The 19,106-nt window shown below is 42.1% G+C and overlaps 1 protein-coding gene across 6 annotated transcripts in view; it reads left to right on the top strand.

Annotated features, from left to right (window-relative positions):
* Cirl (Calcium-independent receptor for alpha-latrotoxin) overlaps positions 1–19,106 on the top strand; it is a 148,371-nt gene that overhangs the window by 70,126 nt on the left and 59,139 nt on the right. The window lies entirely within an intron of this gene.

A 19,106-nucleotide genomic window follows, 5' to 3' on the forward strand; every position in this document is an offset into this window, starting at 1 on the left:
TTATTGATTCGATTGGTTTAGAATGTTGGCCATGTTTTTACTCTCGGTAGCAATGTCACCGGGTTTCTCGTGAAAGGTTTTTCCTTTTTAGATTTTATCCTTCAGTTTCTCAAACCTTTGACCAGAAAGATGAAGACCAATAAATTATTCTCTTCACATTTTGCTTTTTGAAGTGCTTTTGGGTTTGCGCTCTATCATTTTTCTACTCCGACATTTTGGGTCTATTTTTATGAATTCTATTCATTAACATAATTTCTCTGTAAACTCTTATTTAGAGTATGAAATTCTTTGCCGCGTTTACACCCTACTAAATTCTCCTCTATGATGCCATAACTCTTAGCCGTCACATTTTAGTTTTTATGGAATGTACCTTTCCATCTTTTCAGGTACATTTTAAAATACGAGGGTCATCCGGAAAGTAGTACCCGTTCGTGAAATAAAGACACAAAAGTAAATATTAACAAACATAAAAAATTTTATTTGAAAGAGGATACTTTAAACTACTTCTCAACATAATCTCCAAGCAAATTAAGGCATTTGTCATAACGTGTGACAAGTTTCTGTATTCCTGCTGCATAGTCCTTCGCCGCCAGCTCATTGAGATACGCGAGGGACCCATCTTGCACAAATTTTTGCATAATGCAGATGGTGTTTAACAATTTCATGAACAATTGTTCGAGAAACATTGGGAAAATGCTCACAGATGTCATCAATTGTGACACGCCGATCGTTCCTCACGAATTCGTCAACTGAGCTCACCAGTTGGTCTGTAATGACAGACGGTCTCTCCGAACGCTCATCGTCGTGTGTGTTCCCCCTCCCCATGTTGAAGTTGCGACACCACCGCCGAACAGACGACTCGTCCATTACATTGTCTCCATAAACCTCCTTTAATTGGCGATGAATATCACATGGGCGAACGTTTCTTGCATTGAGGAATTTAATCACTGCCCTCACTTCACAACTGGCGGCGTTCTCAATTTTTTTAAACATTGTAAACAATCACAGAAACAACACAGGCAATGCTAGCGTCACGCAACTTGGCTCAGAGAAGGCAGACAAGCCACTGAAGCTATCTGACCTCGTCCAGCGGCTACTCGCGTCGTCAGCACTTCATGCGGCACGAACGGGTACTACTTTCCGGATGACCCTCGTAATTTATTTCGCCCATCCTTTGTACTCAAGTTTCGAAATATCTTGTTTGATTTAAATATTTTTTAATTGGTTTCTCCCTAACTCTATACTTTTTTGGTGTACATTATTTTTTTCCTTTATCTCGCTTGTAAATTTAGTTTTTTTTCATAAAGTATACTCATGGCCGCTTATTGTTCTTTTTACATCCTATGTTCGTGATTATTGTTGGACATATTTATTTGGAAAGTATTATTGTATAGTAAGTACATGTACACTCTTGTCTTTTTCGGATGTTTGACTACGTGTGCTACGAATGCTAGGCGAAAGAGCTGGAATAAAATCCTACTCTAGGGATACTTACATCAAACTATTTATGCAATGGGAGTCCCAATAAATGGTGGTAGATTAATTCATCAGTGACCTTAATAAATCCTTGCCGGTGATTAAAACGTTGACCGTGAATGGGATATATATATTTATACACACACGCACCATTACACACACTAGCATTATTTTTCGGTCACAAATGTTGTTACTCTGGCAAACACTGTATTTCATTGATATTAATTATATGACGGTGCCTGCCGAATTTTGGGTTAGAACCATCGAAGCACCATCGCCTGTTCGTTGGTCATATGTCGTCTGCATATGTTTTAAACGCCGATAATTATCCATGAATCACATAGTATTACTATTGAATTTAGTGGTAGGTATATAGCCAGTTGTGATCCCGATGCGCTCTACGCTCCTCTGCCCTTGAGAGCTAGTTGCATTCCCATCTTACCTCATGCTTTACCTTCCTTTTCTCTCGTCTTTATTCTCCCTTCTTTGCTCCTCGACGCTCTTGTGTCTAACTTTTGAGCACACTGAAAGCCGTGCCAAATATTTAAGCCGCTCCTATTTTCTGATGACGCAAAGTTGTAAGGAAATACTAGTTGTCACAACGATAGGTATGCATTATCGAATTACCTATGTGTAAATCAAGACTTTTTCAACCTTTGCTGAGTGGAGTTCAATGTAAAAAAAATGTGTGGTAATAAATTTTGAAAGATTTTTTCTCCCGGATACTATCTTTCACACAAGAGACATCAAGTGTACAATCTATTGAATACTTAAGCGTTATCCTCACTCGCGCCTTCGATAGCGGTAAATATGCACGAGAAATATATTGGTCTTGATAGCATGAAATTGCGACTTGTTAAAACGGTTTTTTCGGGTAATGTGAAGGGAAGGCTAAATTTTGATCCGATCGATTCCGGGGTTCTTGCTTAAGCGCTGGCCGTTAAATGCTGCTGTTAGAATTGCTACGGTACTGTCCCCTGTTCACCCCTTCTGTAAATATATCCTTTGAAAGGTGTCAACTAGACATCCTCTTTTGCCCTGAGTAACCTTCGGTGTGGCAATAGTGGTGGTGGTGTGGAGGACCAATATTTTAGCCGTTTGTAACTACTTCCTGTTTAACACACGTAGTATTCCGAGCATTCTTTTCCGCAATTCTTGTAGTCATTTTTTCCCGTTCATGGTCTTCCGCTGTAAACATTCCCTAAACAGTGTGTGGCTCATACCAGGTGTTTAACTCTTCATTATCACTTTTATGAAGCACCACTCCTCACCCAACCTCCTCAACATCACTTCATTCCTTAGTGTCCGTCCATCTTGCTCGCCTCAGTAGATCCCTTATTTTTGTATCTTTCATTTTTCTGCCCGGTGTAAGTTAGGATACATTTTCTGATTGGCCAGCATACTTTATTGTCGTTTTTTGGCGGTCGTTATTGTTCATGATACCTCTATACGTTGGTTGTTCAATAAGTTCTTAGTGAAAACTAGAAAAAGAAAATATTTATAAATTGATTTTTTTAAATTTTCAATATAATTTCCTTTAAGCTCTGTGCACTTTTCCAAACGTTTCTCCAGCGTTTTTAAGCCGTCCAAAAAGTACTATTTAGGAAGGTCCTCAAGATAGGCATCTGTGTTGGCGATGACCTCTTTGTTCGAATTGAATTTCCGCCGAACCACTTTTTTAAGTTTGGAAGTAAGAAAAAGTCACCGAGGGACAAATCTGGTGAAGACGTTTGATGTTGTAATAATCCGATCATAATTTTCACCATCGAAACTGCGCAGGTGTGCAATCGTTCATTGCCTTCATCGGAGAGTTTGTTTATTTGACAAACGAATCCAAATGTAAACCAATCGTGTCATTTAACTAATTGTGAACATACGCTGACGCAGAAAAAGATGTGCCTCGACCTTCAGCCAACTCAGGTTTGACTTCTGTCTGTGTTAAGCCGTTTATAATGGAATTGTTTAATCACCACGCAAAACTGATTTTTTTGCATTTTTCTAAATAAACGGACGTTTGTTGCTTCAGTCGACTATGAAAATAAAACCCCGGGATAGATGTAGCCAAAACTTCAACCGCAATCTAGTGAGATATGAGGATTGTTAAAAGCAAAACTTTTCAGAGATTGTGAGAGTCGTATCTTTTTTCAAAGGACTTTTGAACGACCTACGTAAATGCTTCTTTGTAGGGGACATGAACCTTCATGTATTTCCCCGATATGCCAGCTAAGGTTTTTTTTCCACGGTGAGGATGATCAACAAAAGTTGTTGTTAAGAAGCTCTTTGGAGGACGTAATGTTGGACATGATGCTCACCTGCCTCCAAAAACAGCTAACATTTCTTTAACCTTAAGAGTTGTGACTTTTTTATCCCGAGCAGCCGCGCCTCATCAATCAAGGTGAAACCGTTCGTTCCAATTCGAATTGAGCATTTTGTTGATTTTTAAAAGTAATTTGTCAATTTAAATTTGATTACTTGTAACATTTTGTATTAATATTTATTGAAATATTTTTACCAACTTAAGGCGAACGACATCGCAGGTCGCGAGCCGTTGGAAAGCACTATATCCTTCGCACTGGGCATTCACGGGGGTAGTTAAGACCAGAATGACAATGACGGAGTGGAGAATGATTGCACTAATCGCCTACACAAATCAGCCCTCACTTAAATTACGTGAAAGAATAACAAAGTAATCTGCCAGATGACGCATGTCTGCTACCAAGACATCAGAAATATTGATATTTTTGGGGAAAACTATTAAAATCAACGATGCCACTCTTTCGTGAAACTTTCAAGCAAGGAATCAAGTCATTTGTCCGAGAAGCTTGTGAAAAACACCGACATTTTCCTAAAAATATCAGAATAATGGCGGGCACTTCGCAAGACATGTCTCACTATTCTTTCTTCGCAGTTTCACCATTAAATGCTCTAGTATTCTTTAGCCTCGAAGTGCTCTGGCATTGCAGAATCCGGTTCTAAATAGTTAATCGTGCTTGACTGATGTACACTCTCGGGTAATCTCCGCCTGGAGATCTGAAGGGAGGGCTAAGGTTACCTCCGGAATATTTTGTTCTAGAGGGCTCCATCACGGCTTTAGCTGATAAAAATTCATAAATAAAAGAGTTGAACTACTGCTCCTCGGAATAAATAATGTGGCTTTCCGTTGCCTTCCACATAGTAGCGCTACCATCGTTAAAGTAACGTTTCCATACCTGTTATTAGATCAGTTTTTCTGTTCTGACCCCTGCGGTCGGCCCCATCATTCACATGAAGAAGAGCTGCTGCTCTTTATTTTAAATGATTTCAGGCTTTTTTGAGGGGGTTTTTGGTTGCACGACTCGACTCGTCGTCGTGCCGTGGTCGAATTCGGTGACACTCGATAGGCATCTATGTACGTACTCCCCGAGTGCCGTCGCTTATTGTCCACATCTTCTCACTCGTCGAGTGCACTCGCTTATTCAGCAGCTAACCTCTTAATCCTGAAGTGGGGTCCTCATTAACAATCGGAAAGATGAACCCTTTAGCTTTAAGGTATTATCCCATCGTACGTTCGGGAATTCCTTTAGCTTCGAAGTCAATTTATTTCAAGATGGCTTCTTGTAATGTTTTAACATTTTTCTTTGTAACCGAGTCAATTGCAAACGGAGCAATTTTAATTGTTGCATTTCCATAGATGCTTTGAATGGTGGTAAGGTCATTAGTTATTTTCTTTGAGAGACTTGGTTCATGGTAGTGTTTGAAGTATATACAAATGAATTGAAGTCTCGGGGAATAAAAATTGCCGTGTTGAAGAGTGTACTCTTTACCAACTTTATTTCGTGGAACTTAAACTTGGATAAGCTTAATTGGCCGCCAAATGCGGGGTTAGAGGATACTTAGTTGCGATTATGGTAAAAATGGGCGAGGAAGGATGAGAATGAATGAGTCATGAAAAAATCTGGAGTGAATGGGGTTGTAATTGACCCGTCTGAAAGAAGAGTCAAGTTGAGAGAATGGATGACGGTCGAATAACCAAACAGATCATGCCATCATCATGTGCGTGTGTGTGAGAGAGAGAAGAAAAGGAAGTGAAGGGGAGGAAGGGGAAGACCTAAATCGTCTTGGGTGAGTATGGTCGAGGAGACTTTTAAGACTAGTGATATTAGAAGTCTCAGAAACTCAGAGCATGCATGAGCCGCGAATGAATGTTAAAGAGGAGAAAGAATTTGGAAGGGATAGAGTAGTGTGGAACAAGTGTTCAAAAGAGAGACATTTTCCTGATTAAACTTAAAATGAGGCTCTTTCCTTTGCCTATCCCTAAAGGTAACCTTCGTCGAGGTTAGTTCGTACATTTGTTTACTTCCGAGGTTTCGGGAATCAACTTGTCATGATTTTCCGAGATGGGAGCCGAGGATTAAGCGCGCGTGCTCTCTCGGCGCTCTGGTCCTTTCAGATCTATGACTCGTGTTTCATAGCACAGTATGTTAATGCTGTCATAAAAAAGTACCTTTAATTGTTTTTCAAGTAGGGTTTAAAGCTTTTTTTTTAATCCTGCGTGATTCTGAAGGATTAAACTTGGCGGTAAAACTTCCTTTTGGGCCAATTTTAACTGTTTTTGATGCCGAAAATTGTCATTTCCTCGTTTCTTTGAATTAATTTTGCCTGACAGTTTTAATTTATCTCTTGGAGCATGATAAGCCGAAATTAATGGAGCATTGAATCAAAATGTACTTACCTGATATTATGCTTTGCGAGCAGTGCTGATTGCACTATTGGAGCTGGATTATAAGGTGATCGATGCGAAAATGTGGTTCATTATAGATAAAGATAAACGATATTATTTTTCTGACAAAAGCCCCTGGAAAAACTGCTCCCATTACAGGTCGCAAGGTTTATCATGTGATTGAGGATCGAAAGTAGTGAGGAATGCATTAAACAGGAGTGGATGAATAATAATTTTAGCGCGATGCAAAACATCGCTAGCCCCTGCCATAATTGCGAGCGGTAGTATGGATGATAGGTAGCTGTAAATCCTAATGTTGGTTTCAATGCAGAGTGCAAGTGGTTTCCTGGTAAATGGCGTAATAAGGGGTAAATTAATGTACTTCTAAATTGTCTTCCTTCGTTACACTCGTCGAAAATTGAGTAAATGCTGGAAAAAAATTGTTATAATTATTTTCATATTTATTTAAGTGCAATTGCAACTCAAGGCGTTTCGTTTGTATTGTGTTTTGTTGTGTCTCAAGGCCGTGTTGCACGGACCGAGATCCTGTGCAGAATTTCGTGGGAGAATTCCTTGCAGACTCGCACGCAAATTCACCCGGTGTCCTTGCACACGACATAACTCGCATTCAGAGAAACCTACATGCGACTATTTTTGAGGGCTTGGTAACAGTCTCTGCTATTCTAATACGTATTACTCGCACGGCTCTTCCGCCTACCCGGGGACTAAATTTTCCGCGGCGCGTTTGTTCCAGCTTCTATTTGTGCCCGTCGGGCATTCGCCACTGGTCTCTTGTTTAGATTTTCGCGGTGGCATTCTTCGTTATTAACAGATACACCTTCACGCCATTTTAGCTTGTGATTATTATTTGCATACTTGGGTAGTGTAGCTTACGTGCGATTCGAAATATGGTGCTACTGGTGCGGAAATTTCGCCCATGTGAGATGGCCTTTATAGGTGATTAACCACGCATCGAATTGATGCGAGAAAGAATGTACGTGTTCATCTGGCATAAGATTCAAGATAGGGAGTATTCGCAAATAACATTTTTTTATTTTTTAACCTTAGATCTCATTCCTTCCCCTAGGGTGAATGAATAGCATCACATTTTAGGATTGATACTATTCTTTGTACAAAGTTCATTGGTGGGAATGAAATAAAAGTATACAAGTTTCATCACGCAGTCAATCCTCATTATTGACACTCAATAAATAAAAAAATTGATTGAACTTAGTTTGGTTTTGATAGGTGAAGATTGGGTTAACCTCGAACCGTTCGCCCGAAAAGGGGCGATATTCGCACATTTAGGTTAAGTTGGGTCAACTACTGCCCTAGTATCGCCAGTCGTAGATGTCGAAATTATGCAATCGAGAAAATAGTACCCCTTGGAAGTATAGCTGAGTTTTTCCAAATTCAATTCAGGTAGTGAACCTGGGTCCTTCTCATCGGCACAGAAACGCTCTACTCACCAAACTGCGACTGCGCCGTAAAAACTCGAGGGAATAATTGGGTGTTGGAAATGTTCTATCTTCCAAACTAATAGCGATGATGAGAGCGAATCGCAATGCTGGTGGCCGGGCAGTATCTTACCGACTCGTACCCTTAAGTGAAAAAACACTTGATTCTCTTGTTGTGCTATTTTTTGCAATACCGTCCGTCATGAAAGTTTGGCATTGTATTCAAGAACAGAAGGTCTTTCTTGAAAAGATATCCACCGTATGTTAAGTGGCCCTACCTTGTTTTTTATTTACAAATGACGTTTGTGTGAAAAGTGACGAAAATCCTCGAATCCGAATTTCTTTTTCTTGGAGAGATTTCCGAGTGGCTGGCTTCATCTTGAGTGGTAGAATTTTATACCTTGAATGCCAAGAGCGTGTTCGAGATGATCTAAAGGGCGCAGGCGGCAAAAGTCTCGCTTTCGTGCTGAAGTGTTTACAGGGAAATCTTCCCGGAAACTCCTTGAACCAACTGTCATTTTTCAGAGAGGTGTACTCCTCGAGAAATATCATTTCGCCTCCTCGACGCGTGAACCATGCTTGGTGGATGGATTTATACCGCTTAAAAATATTTCTCCCCGCGATAAAATCCCCTCATCTGACATTAAAGAAGCTGTAATCCGCGACGCCAGCGTTTTTCCACTGCGTTTATGCGTGGAGGCGTGGATTAGTGGGCTAAGTGCCATGAAAGCTGCTCAGAGAGGCGAGACTTGAAGGATAAGTCTTTTTAAATGAGAATTTCAAAATATATTGTTTTGAGTCTCATCCCAGACTAGCGGCGTAATTTTGCAGACAGTTAACAGAAGGATTGTGAAAAGACTTGAAGAGCCCGACGGACGCAATTTGAGTATTAACCAAGTTGTACTTTTTTTTAATTATCAGATGTCGTTGAGTTTGAAAGGAATATTTTTGATCAAACCTTGCGTGTCAGTTCTGAAAAACACATTTTATTACAGCAGTAATGCATAAGTTGATTGTATTCAATTGATTAAATCCTGTGTCGTGATGGTATTCATTTATGAAATATTTCGAAATGGCTTAAGTTTATTTTAAGTTTGAAAGCGTAAGATGGCGACTTAGAACTGTGAAGCGAAAACCTTGATATCTCTTTAAGTTTCTTATACTTTTCCTTGATGTGAATACGTTTCTTTTTAATTAATCGGTGTCATGATTAACTAAATGCTAGTTATCGACGTGGATAGATGGGCCAGTGTGCCACGGGGCACTCTATAACTTTGGGAGAGGGAGGAATACCGTGACCGTGGCGGCACGCGCTCGCGTCCCGGGCCGGATCTCGGTAGCTGCAGGGCCTAGAGCGCATTGTGAGGCTTATGTGATCTATCACCTCCCTTTTTTTCCCACGACTGTACCCATTCCCTCCCAGGGCACCCACTCCCGCTCATCTGCTATACGCTCCGCATTTTTAAAGAGATATTAGGGGTATCGTCAATGGGGAAATTGCATAAATATAATTAACCTTATAATATACTTCATTAAAATTGGGTGAATATGTAGGTTTAAGGTAACATTTCAGCTATGCACTGGGGGAAAGGGAATATTTCGAGATAAGGAAGCAAATAAAGTCGGAAAGTGGCATCGAAGGAGTAGTGTTATGCAAGTTATAATTGCATTAATGTGAATTTAAAGAGATGATGGAAAAAATTGACCAAATTAAAATTTCTCCTTATTATTGCAATTTATGGAAATTTTGTCAACATGGTCACTTGGCAAGTGAGCTAACTAAGGTCAGGTTGAAATTAAATTTTCGGGTGGAGTGGGTAACTCGTGGTAAATAATTTAATCTAATATATCAGTATTGGATGTCCTCAAAACCTAAATTATCGATACCACGCCCCACATGATGTCGTAATCACTTTAGTAAAAACACTTTGCATGAAAAAAAACTAAATTATGATACAAAAGATTTTTCGTAGTAAAATAACGTTAGTAATTCTCAAGTTCAATGGCCATAGACCTGCGGTCTCCTAGGATGCTGATTGCCTAAGATCCACTGAGAGGCGATATTCCATCCAGTTTCTACTAAACACATTTTTAATTGTGGATTGCGAATTACAGGGTTAAGTGGTTAAGTGGCCCACCGTCACTTAAAAAATGGGCAGGTCGGCTCTCGGCAAAGAAAAAGGTTGCCGACTCCTACTCTCTTATATAATGCTGGTTTTAACATTAATTTCTTAACTCATCCCCAAAAAATACTAAAAGCCTTCAAATATATTAATTAAGTGCCCAAATTTTCACTGGCACGACTAAAGTGCGGAGATTAAGGGGCGAAAATAAAAATATCTCTTGTGTATAAAAAGTAAATAAAATTGATATAAAAATCTAAAGAACACATTGATGCGCAAATTTTACAATCTGCCGAGGGTATGCTTGCCGGCGAAACAGCAGCATTTATTCATTTTCGGCTGAGGATGCCTGATGATACCCGAGGGAAACATAGCGTCCCATATCATGCTCCATGCGCAGTGCAATCCGAAAGTCACTGCAGCGTAATCGAATTGCTTTGGAGAGTCTGCGATCAACGTGCACTTAATAACATATAAGAGTGCAATATGGCGAAATTAAATTGAATTTTGTTTTTTAAGTATGTATAATACGACCGGTGACAGTTGACATTAGATTTTCTTACTAGTTCATGGGCACTGGCCTCTGCCGGGACCTGTTTCTTAATTCGACGACACCCCCAGTTGCCCTGGGGAAGACGTGGAAGGAAGACCATCCCCATGCCCCATTGCCCCTAACAAATATTTACATTTTTCCCCCCTTTCCGAAAAGTCTCCAGGATAAGTGAACCTTACCGAAGCACGGAAAAAATGTTGGAAACAGTTGGCTTTGAAGGCGACCGTGAATAAATACAGTTATCATCCTAACTGGAAAGAAAAATACATCAACCAATTTATATTTGAACGACTTGGTCCACGCTCGAGATAACTTCCCTTCGTCCCGTCTCTAGTACTCCCACCCACCCTCCTTCCCGTTCCCTCCGCTCTGCTCCGTCTTGTGGAGCGCGCCGACAGTGCTGACCTGGGAGTCTATTATGAAACTTCTCCTTTGGCGAGTGTTATGTATTTGTTAAATGACGTAGGAATAGACGCCTCGAGTTGTTAATATGAAGCGTTTCCATTTACTCCAGTTTGTTTGCTTTAGCAATGTGGATTTTCCGTGCTACTTTCTTCCCAGCAGCTCGAGATTTGAATAAAATTACAATCGTAGACATAATTAAATTCTTTGAAACTTCGATGTACCATTTTACAAATTACAAGTTTGAAATACCAGAGTTTTATTTTTTAAATTAATTTTGCAAAAAAAAGTTACCAGTGGTATTTTATGCTTTAATTTAAGCATTTTTGTGCTATCAGTATTTTCGATTTCTTCGACGTAGGAGTGGTACATTTTCCATTATTGTTTCCTCCGCATCCATTAGCCCTGCATATTCCAAATACTGTTTTAAGGTGGACAAGTTCATAGTTTCAATGTGCTACAAATAAGTCATTAACTACCTACACTGCATTATTTTATTGGTATTAAGTAACGAATATGAATCCGTATGAACGATTCTCTTTTGAAATTCGTTCTTCGCCTGCCATCTTGTTTTTCCAAGGCTACGAGATTGGTTTAGCTTTCTGAGGAAAATCCGTTTTGTTATTCAGTTGGCGATAGTTCTGTGTACTCGTAGAACTATAATTCCACCCTTATGAAAATGTCTGAAAAGCGAAAAAAATGCTATTCAAATAGCTAAGTACGAAAATTAACCAGAAGGTATAAAAAGGAGGGTCTCCATGCATAATCATTTATACCACGACCATATTTTCCACGTATTTCGGTATCCGTGTTTTTCGATTATCCGTGGTTCATCGTGCATCCATTAGCGTGGATAATCGAGAGTTTACCGCACTTAGGTTTTGTGAATTAAGGTATCCCCGCGTTGTTAACATCAGTTATGGATCCGGTATAGATATGTTATTTCGAGACTATGATTCAAATAGTAAATACGAATTGAACGATCGAACCGTATCACAAATTGCACCGCTTTGAAATCGAAAGTATCCACAAAATAATTTAAAAATGTAACGCGGTGTACCTGTGTTGGACAAGGTTTTATTACCATCCTGTCCTCAGTGAACCTCGCTCTTCTACGTTGTGTCTTTCACTGTGCGCGGTGCGTGGAAAAGCTGTTCGTAAGCACATGTAAGTCTCGAGAATAATAGGGGTGGTCCGGATACACTCGACCGCCCACTTGAGTCGGAATAACGGAACTTCAAATTGTGAAGCTGCACTCGGTCCCAAGAAGAGTTCGGCGCTTCGTATTCGGAACTCTCAAAAATTCTTCGCCGAAATTTTAAAAAGAAGTCACATCGACAGCGAAGGTGTAATTTTATGTCAGATCCGTCTCTCACCGGAAAGGACAGGGAATTTCAGTTAACTAGGGGGGGGGGGCTTATTGCGGGGGCAGTCGGCGGCGGGCCGCGACGTGTTGCGTCCAGTCCGGGGAGTACAAGATGCAGACCCCAGCGTCATGGGGAGCGGGTGGGCAGGGGACGCGGCGTGTCATCTTATGGGCGCGCAATGGCGCCGCCACGAAGCAGCCAGCCCGCGCGCGGGGCGGCCCTCCAAGACCTCCCACCGGCAAGCAACACGTCCGCCGCCGCCGCCCGGGGCCGCACTGCCCTCCCACGGCAGAGCGACGCCTGCTGGCAAATAGGGGCCACCTAGTATGCAATGGGTGGCTTTTTCCCGTCCTAATCATTAGCCGTAATGGAATGAACTGCAGGAACGAGAGATTCAGAAAGTATTTGCTTTGTTGTCATTGTGTGGGTCTTCCTAATGACTAACTCCGGCCGTGGAAATCTTTTGTGTTGGGCCGGGCGAGTGTGTTGAGTGGGCGGAGGTCGTCCACCTCTCCTCATTATCCTTCCCCCCCTTCCCACTCCCTTTTCGCCCCCCCCTCCTCCCCCGGAATCCTCCTCCCCCTCCTTTGCGTCTCACCGCCTGCTCCCCCGCCCACCTCTCTAATACCCCCAATCTCCCTCCCTCTTACAATTCTTACCCCCGCCCCCCGCTATATCTCCGCCTTTCTCTAACACCTTTTCCCCCAACCCCTCACCTCGACCACCGCATTCCTTCGCCTTACCACCGCTTCTTTCATCCGCCCCACAGCGTCGGCACTCAAGGTCACGGCCCCTCTTCCTCTCTCTCTCTTTCTTTGCCGCTTCGTTCCCATCATCTCATCCTGTTCCCCCCACCTTCCCCCCCACACACCCTGTGAAGCCTCCGAAGCCTCCTCCCTTCGCCCCCGTCCCCTCTTGGCGGCCCTTCTACCTCGCCCCACTCCCCTCCTCAAGCCTCTCCACTCCCCCCTTCCTCTCCGCCCTCCCCATTCCTCTCCGCTCTCCCCCGGGCCCCGGGTCGACCGCCGCCGCCGCCATCTCCGCCCCTCAGGAGGGATCCCTTCCCTCCCTTTCCCTCCCTTTCCCTCCCTTTCCCTCCCCGTACACCTCCCCCTCCTCCCAACACGACCTCGCAACGCAAACGCATCCACGGCGGCTGTGCCCTCCGCGCGCACCCGATTCTGGGTTTGTCGAATGTGTGGCGGCATCGCCGAGTGAGACTCCAGCGGCGAGCATTCTCTTCCACCTTCTGGCCGACCATTACCAAACTTCCCGATCTTTGCCTTTCAGGCACAAAGTCGGCTTCGAATGCTAAATTTCGCACCATTGGCTCTCGGTGGGAATCGGATGTTGATGGTAGGAATGGGATAACAATGGACTCCCATCATTCGATATCTCTCGATCGAAATGCTCCGAAATGGAAGTTAGGAGCCTCTCGAGTTCCAAATACTTGAACTGAAAGTCGATGTTAGTGGTACGTTTGCGACAACTATGGACTCAATTTCACCCTTAAGTTGTCGATTTAAATGCTCCTTAATAGACGTCGAGGGTGAGAAGTCGAATTTGTTGCCAGATGTCTTAGCTCATGATGTTCTTGGGCAGTACTGGCAGTTCATCGTTTACGGTTGAAGTACGTCGGGATCGGACGCCATTTCTCTCGAAACCAATAAATCGAAATTTTCTGTAATAGACGCCATGCTCAGCCTAATGATGTAAGTGATGTTCTCTCCCCGAGCGTTAGCATTCCTGGCGGAGGCCTTGGATGCACTCCCCCGTGCCCAGGGTTGGGACCCCCCCCCACTTTACTGTACCTACATGACATCACTTCGCAGGTACTTGAGACGATGTCGTTCACTTTACACCCAACGAGCGGCGACGAAGAAAGGACGAAAAGATCATCCTTTAAGCAATGTAATTGTTAAATCTGAACTAGAAGTGGTAGATGACGGCATTGCCGTCAAAATTGCTGTGGTGCTTAACGTTTTTCTCTTATAATCGCGATTGTGTGATGGAAGAACGAATGGGCATTTAGCTCTGCCAGGAGTCTCTATTCCTCATATGTTATTTGGGTGGTCTAATCAACCGATATTATGGAGTGGGATCTTAATAAATCCCAATTTGGTGTCAGAAGCTAACTCGAGTGCCCCGAAGCGCCGCTCTGAAAGCCTCGGCCCGCTTCCCCTCTTCGTGACTGGAGGCTCCCATAACCCCGTCAAAACTTTCTTCTCATAACAATTTTTGACGAATCCCGCGGTTCTTCTTTGAACTTTGATTACTTAATAATCACTTTCTCCAGTGGATTTCAAATGCTTGTCGCATATTTTAACTGTGGCGTAGCTAATGCAAAGAAACCTCTCATTTACTTGCCCATTGCTTTTACTTGAAGGTCTTCTCTGGAAGCCAAGCCAAGGAGGCGGACCAACTTGCTCTAATAGCGTACGTTTGGGATGATAGGCTTGGATGTAAAATGGGACTCTTATTGATATGAAGAGATGAAAAGTTGACATTTTCCGACAGTCCGTTGGTAACTATCGTTTTAGGTCTTCGTTTCCTAGCGCCCATTTCTGGAAGGCAAAGCATCATGCCCGAGACAAAGGCGTCGGGTACAGATCCGGGTTGTCAAAATCTTATTATTTCATCTTATACATTTGCATCTACATGGTAGCAATCATTCCTCCCTCGAAGTGATGAATTTTACGACATTACATCACATCACGCACTATTAACGCACGCGACATTTTAAGACGCACTATCCACCGCGTATATTACCATGCACTTGTAATTTTATCTAACAATTAGAGCATCCTTTATGATGTAACCCATTATATCATCCATCCGAAGGTATCGGGGGTTAGAATGTTTCTGTGAACAATTCTTCGCATGCGTTTGAATTGGTCCTCGGCCTGCTCGATGTAATGCCGGTTGAAATGCAATTTTTTTTAATCAATGTTGCGATAAACAAAGCTAGCATGCATCTTTATTGCCCAAAAGGCGATTTCGATGGGTGGCGTGGTAACCGAGGGGATAGAATGTTCCGCTACTGACCGAAGACTCCCTGGGTCATGCCCTGGGCAATGCCTTTGGACCACCTCATCTAAAATTTAATGTTATTTACCAGTGTATCGAACCTAATGGGAAACCTAATGGTGGCAGTGAGAAAGGAACTGATCCCCTTAACGTCCTCAATGCGCATACGTGTAACTAACTCTTTAACTTACGTACTCGGGATGAGACCTATCCTCGCCTAACAAAATCACCTTCAGGTTGGGTACTCGCATGATGAAGGGACTTCCTGGACAGCTATTCTGGTTTTTATATATGCAGAAAGAAATTTGATCGGTGATAACGATTATTGGGGGTTAATGATTTTCAGCAGACATTAATCATAGGTTTTTTTAAACATTTGCTCATTCTGGTTTACTAGTAACCTTTTTAGGTTTTGAGAAAATTTCCTCTGTAATTTCTTGCAATATCCCACTGGAAGAATTGAGTCTAGTGGTTTCGTTTTAAAATTCACCTGATAAAGAAGTTCACTCACACCTTCCGTGTATTCACTTTTTCTCTAGGGTTTTCAGTCATGTAGATTGGTCTCATTGATTTCATCACTCTGCAGTTCTCTGCGTGACATACTCTTGAATGCGTTAAAAAATCCATACCGCCTTGCTCTTAAATGTTTACTTGGGCATGGCCTTTGTAACTTCTGGCAGTGTCATTTTGTAAAAATCATTCTCGTGCGTCTATAACTTGACCGTATTACGTATTGTCAAATTTTATGATTAAGTATTGCGATTCTCGTCTTAAACAACCCACCGTGGGAATGCTGAACTCTCCGTTAGAAAAAATTAGAATTTCTGCTCAATCGGTTTTCCGGGCGAAGGTCAATAAAGATTGGTATCGATGGAATCGGATGTCCTTAAATTGTTTCGTTTACGGGATCAGCATAGAATTGGAAGATCACTTACGCCTGTGACTTTGAACTTCCAGAATCCCACCTAAGGCCAGCGTGTATTTGCGGTAAAAACGCTTCCCGGGCTCGATTGAGAGAGGGTTATTATCGACACTAGTGATGACCGCAAGAAAACATTAAAATTCCGAATAGGCTGTACATGTACAGTCATGATTAATAAAGGGTAAATATTTTTGTTCCAATTCTTCTCGAGAGTCGCAAATAAAAATCGCGGGATCCGTCGTATTGTTAGCCACTCGTCGAACTAATACTTTATCTGTAGAACGCTTTGCTTGGGAATGTTATTATCCAAACGGGAATTTTAAGGAATCTGCATAAGCTGCGACGTCACTGCTCTATCCCGTGGATGCATACAATCCACCAACTTCCATAAAAAATAAGAATATCACTATTGAAAATTTCAAAATGGTCCGTGGAAAAAGACCATGGTAATCAACTCGGTTGAAGGGCAGGTTCCTTGTGCCACCCGCGGTTCCTCGGAAATCAATGGTACCCAAAAAATTGCACAATTTTAGTTTTAACGAATTAGTGAATGTGCAGAGACATAAGGCGGACTTGAACCTATGCTCTCCGGCTTTCAGACGAAAGCTCTGCCACCCCCTGGGCCTCCGCTTGGACGCAAACGCAACAGATCCGTCGCGATTTGCCCGTCGTTGCAGGAGACCTGCATAAATATCGCCAAATGTTTTGCTGTAGGTTTTATAAATTGTGCTTTTGCCATTGATTCTTTGAAAACCAACTTCTTTACGGAATGTCTGTTTAAAGTTTAAATAGATGTGGCACGCCGCAATTGCCGTCGCAACCCATAATCTGGTTCTTAAAATTAATTGTTATTAGCTTGGCGTTAAGAGTATGCTAATTATATGGCGAGAGAGTGTGTTAAATTTGCATTTGAAAGTGGAATGAAATATGTACATGAATTGCAATAGATTTTTATCTCTCTACTACGCGAATTCAAGGTCGTGAGTAGATCTTAGGTCTGATATGCTTCTCGTTGTCTCTCTGTATTTTATAATTGATACTAATCATCGGCAGTTTGAGATAAAATGAATACGAATGCATTCGGCATCTAGCTATTAGTGAATTTTCTACGGCGAAGAAGCATACAGATTAACGTTTTTGGTAATTTCTGCAAAACATTATCCCACGACAAATGTTGTCCCTTCCTCTCTCCTCCACCATTTTGGCTCTGGTTGCTCACTGCTTTTCCATTTGTAGGTCTGCGAATTTATTTTAGTTTAGAATTATCCAATTGTGTGGGTTGAGCTATCCAACCGCAGTTGAAAGGGTAGAAAGAATAATTGGAAATAACTCATGGAGCTGCTCAGTTTTCGGGTCTGCTTCCACATCGAGTCACCAACCAAGGACATCGAAACGTGGAGGAAAGCCCGATGAGCTTCGAGCATCGACACGCCGAAGAAACTTGAGAACGAATTACCATTTTTGTGACAAAGCTTATAATTAGTGAAGTACCGCACTTCACATTTAGCTCATGTCAGAAGCCACCTATGACACTCCATGTGGAGTTGTTTGTGGGTCGAGTCTCGGCCGTGCCCAACCTGCCTTATGTGGACTCGAACCTGTGTCGCCTACGCTTGGCGTTTCAGGGTGTGGCCCCCCCGTCCTCCACCTCCATCCTCGTGTGGATCATTTGCCATTTCACCGCCTTGATTCTCCCTCTCAAGTATTCCCTCGTCCTCTCTCACCTATCTTTTCTAGTCTTTCCCTTCTCTTCGCACCCCCTATTTACACACTATAACCATAATAGCATAGCACACTGGGCAGGGGGAAGAGGAGATAATTGGTGTCCCTTCCAGCCCGGGTAAACTAAGATACAAATGCAAATCTAATTCTTATCCATGAGAGGTATGAATTAGCTGTCACAGAGACACTCCTAATACATCAATTTGGTGTGCCTAATATTTCCTTGTACGTGCCTATGATTATTCTATAATTTCCTGGAATATTTTCGAAAAAACTTCCATGGCGTACGTGCACATTTGAAAATTGGTCATTTTTCGGAGAAAACTATGCAAGAATTAAAATCTGGACCATTTAAGTAATAAGCCATGAAGTGTGAAAGAGGTAGAGGAAGTGTTGATAGCATCAAAAGTATCCCTAGATGATTTAAATGTTCCATATCTCGAGACATATCATGTTGAAATACGTGCATACTCGTATAGCTCGACAATCGCTAGTACTAACTTCGGCAAAACGACTATGCGGACACGGTCCGTGAGTTATAGGGCTAACATTGACGGCGATGGCAGGCACGAAAATCTTAAGTAGCATACTCCTGAAATGGGTGTTATAACTTGATAATTTGCAACGATGGCGTCCAATTTTTCAGTCGAAGCTAGTCATTGATAAACATTACAGGGAACTAACTACCCTGAGCAAAAATCCCCCCTCTTGACGAATGAATGTGCTTGTCGAAGTTAACTAGTCTTGACAGTTGGTGTCGCAGAAGGCCGAATCGCGCGACGTTCGGCACGCGTGTGAAACGTAGTCCGTAAAGGTTATGAGTTGTAGGTTTGGAAAAGGGGCGCTATTCCATCGTCTTTGGCAAAGCTCTCCTACTCCCGCGTGTGCATGTGCGGAAAAGGTGAGAATAAGGAAGGGCGATAGCAATAGTCTCAACTAAATTTTCAAAATGCTTACGGCCTAAAGATAATCGCTTTCCGAGTTAAAATATTTTGTTCGTGATTTACCTTTTCCTAGCTACATGTTTACCCAGAATCCCCGGTCGTGTGTGCATTAATAATTTTTTCGCCCGCCCTATCCACGAGGGCATTACGTTTCATCATGCTGCTTACGAATTTAACAGAGTTTCTTACTGAGAAAAAAATGTATTCTTCAAATATCGGAAAATGGTCTAATGTTCGTAAAAGAACAATCCGTGTCGAATGTGAAGCTTTTGCTTGCATTTTGGTTGTACAAACCCTTATTTTGCTAATAAAAACGATTCACATCTTACGAGGAAATTTTTGGTACTAGAAGCAAGTTAAATAGACCAGGAGAATGAAATATGCTTTTAAATTGGAATTGATAAGTAAATTAAT

The sequence above is a fragment of the Hetaerina americana genome, unplaced genomic scaffold (genome assembly GCF_022747635.1).
Source record: "Hetaerina americana unplaced genomic scaffold, ioHetAmer1.1.p SCAF_12, whole genome shotgun sequence".
In the NCBI taxonomy this organism is placed as follows: Eukaryota; Metazoa; Arthropoda; class Insecta; order Odonata; family Calopterygidae; genus Hetaerina; species Hetaerina americana.